This window comes from Corvus brachyrhynchos, unplaced genomic scaffold (genome assembly GCF_000691975.1).
Source record: "Corvus brachyrhynchos isolate BGI_N302 unplaced genomic scaffold, ASM69197v1 scaffold46, whole genome shotgun sequence".
NCBI lineage: Eukaryota > Metazoa > Chordata > Aves > Passeriformes > Corvidae > Corvus > Corvus brachyrhynchos.
Window position 1 is genome coordinate 2,054,280 of NW_008238838.1, and position 3,008 is coordinate 2,057,287.

General features: G+C 53.5%; 1 long non-coding RNA gene across 1 annotated transcript in view; it reads right to left on the reverse strand.

The window, feature by feature from the left end:
* The window catches only part of LOC108447715, a 5,703-nt gene extending 2,985 nt beyond the window's left edge, over positions 1–2,718 (reverse strand). The window contains exon 1 of the long non-coding RNA XR_001863389.1: positions 1,161–2,718. This is a non-coding gene — a long non-coding RNA (uncharacterized LOC108447715). The remainder of the gene's footprint in view (positions 1–1,160) is intronic.
* Between the last annotated feature and the right edge of the window lie 290 nt (positions 2,719–3,008).

Consider the following 3,008-nt stretch of genomic DNA (forward strand, 5'->3'; position numbering starts at 1 on the left):
TTCATATTAATTCCTGCTGATTTCTCTCTCCTTCTTCTTATCAGGTCAGGAAACCCAAGCTGAGTCTTGGGTTAAATTGAGTTAGATAAATCCTAGATAAAGAAAAACCAGGTTTCTTTTCCCTGGTTTAATACTTATGACCCTGTGGTGGGCAAAATATGCTCCCCCCCCTGAAAACCAGGCCTCTTAACCCCCCAAATGGTGATTTGGAACCCCTCCTCATCCCTTTAAATATTAATTTTTGCTTTTTTGGGGGATCTTCATCTTGCTCTGATAAAACACCCACCGCCAAGGCTCACACGGGATTTACATTTGGGAGGGAGGGATTCCAGTCAGCTGAATTCACCAAGGAAATAAGAGCCCACCCAGCCCCAGCATGTGTTCTGTCTCCTGAATTCCCAAATCCCTGCCAGTGGGAAGTGCGAGGTTTCAGCACCACCAGGGGCTCGGCAGCAGGAGCAGAGGGCAGAGGCATCACTCCCCACATCCTGCGTGGGGCTGACATCAGTTCCTCCTGCTTTTATTGACGTGGTCCCAGCTCTGGCCTGATTTTTTTTTTTTATTTAATTACCTCATAATTCCTGCAGCACTCAGAGCTTTTATAAGCCTCCTGCTTTCCTCCAGGTCAAGAATGAGTGGCCCCAGCTGCCCCATTTTTTAATCACCCAATAGCAGCGAGCAGTAAAAGAGGAACGCAGATGCATTTCCTTGAACTGATGAGAGACTCACGGTGGGGTTTAAAGGAGGAAAAATTACTCAAATTTTAAGAAGTTTTGGGGCCTTTCTTGCCCCCTCCATCTCTTGGTGCCAGGAGGTACCCAGAGAGGTGGAGATGCTCTAAAGCCACGGGCATCCTCCACGCCCTGAGAGCTCCAGGCTCCTGCTTCAGGGAGGTTTCTGAGTGTGTTTTAGTCAGACACTTTGGAAATGTCTTACAGGAGAGGGTAGCAGTCAGAGGTGAGTTTAGACCTGGAAAGTAGAGGAGGGGGCCTGGTGGGCTGCCTGTGGGTGGTAGGAAGCAGGTGGGGCTTGGCTTGTTTTCTGGCAATTAGGAACAGATCGAAGCTATACGAGAGCAGGGAGAAAGGGCTGGTTTGAGCTGCAGCCAGGCAGGGTTTTTAGGGAAGGTTTCCCATTAAAACACCCACCATGCAACAAACCTGAGTGCAGCGATGGAGATAATCCCATCCCACACTGGTGATGTTCCCACTGCCCACAAAGAAGCACAGCTCTGCTCTGTGATCTGGCCAAGACACAGACAAGATATTTTCTTCTCCAACCAACCAGGCAGATCCCCCGGGGCCAGGAGCCATCCTCTTCTCAGGGCACAGAAATTCCTCTGCAGCAGACACCCAGCAGGCAGCAGCTCTGAGGAGAAGATTATATTCTAATACAATATAAAATATGTTACTGGGTCACTCGGCCCTGTTTGGGTTGGCTGGGGGACACGGGGACAGCACATCTGCCAGCATGGCCCCGTTCACAGCACAGCCACGCTCTGCAGCCCTGGGAAACCACGTCCTCCCCACAGGGAGAGGGCTGAGGGAGGGGAGGAATCCATGGATCCGTCTGTGTGAGATACTCGAGCTGGTGGTTTCATGCAGCTCGTAAAAGTGACACAAGCTGTGCTGCAGCCCCCACCTGAGGCTCTACAGGGCAGGCAGGCCCAAAGGCAGGACAGGAGCTGCTTTTTGGGGAAAAACACAGAGAAGGGCTAAAAGTGACCGTGTTTGGAGAGGGACAGGAGTCAGAGGGTATTACCTGGTGTGGGGTCTGTGGGGTGGAGCTGGCTCTGGCCCTCAGCAGTCGCACGTGGGCCAGCACAGAGACAGACCCTGATCATCGCCGTGTGAAGCCAACGCAACAAAACGCTGCCAACGCATCCGCGAGGCAAAGCTGGTGCTGGTTGCAGCATTTTCACTCCAACACCAGGAGCCCAGACATGTCACCTCCTGCCATCCTCCCACCCTCTGGGAACTGCAACCCTGCCACAGAAGCCTTCCCTGTGCCCCAGGTGAGCAGAGGAGAAGAGAAGTGCTCAGGGTGTCCACACTGACCCCATTCCTTCCCCTGGATGGAAGCTGGAGGGAGGATGAGCAACAAAATATCCACTAGAGAGAGACAAGTCCTTCTGACCCACCAGTCAGACCAGTAGCCCAGGCTGGGGAAAAGGGCCAGCCACGTGAATCCTTTGCTGGGGCACTGGAACAGCTGGCAGCAACTGATTGTGTTTGTTCAGATGAGAACAATTTTCCTTTGCTTGTGCTCTTGACAAATTCAACCTGGGGGCCTCCAAGCCTTCCTGCCAACAACAACACCAGGGCGGGATGGGACCGTATCTATTTCCAGCAGAGCTGTCAGCTGCACTGGGGGCTCTGGGGTTCACTGGGCTCTTCAGTCCTACAAGCCTCAAAGGGGAAATGTGAAATCACACACCCTCCAGAGCATTGCCAGACCCCTCCTTCCTTCCTCATCATCCACCTTTGAGAGCTCCCACCCATCCCCAAGGCCACAGGGATGGACAGCAGGGCCTTGGCCAGGGCCAGTGTTTGCTGTGGGGGGAGAGGTGTCAGGATCACACGCACAAATACGCCCAGGCAGGGGTCGCTTGGACGGACCAAGTCTGCTCTTCCCATGAGAAAGTCAGCCTGGAGCTTCCAGTGAGAGCAGCTGCTACAGAAATACCTCCTTATCCCTCGCCAAGCCCTCTGGAGAGGGCCAGAGAAGAATCACAGCATATCCTGAGCTGCAAGGGACCCACAAGGATCATCAAGCTCAGATCTTGGCCCTGCACAGGAGAGTTCCAAAAACCCAACTATGTGCCTGAGAGACAGGGACTGAAGCAGAAATGTCCCAAGTGAAATCCTCAAGTCGCAGGACATGAGACAGGAGCTGCTTCCCAGCACACGACTGTCTCCATCCCTTTGCACGCTTCCCAGGAGCGCCGTGTGCTGAGAGCATCACTAACCACCCTATCCCCATCCCCACCGTCACCCTACCCCTACTCT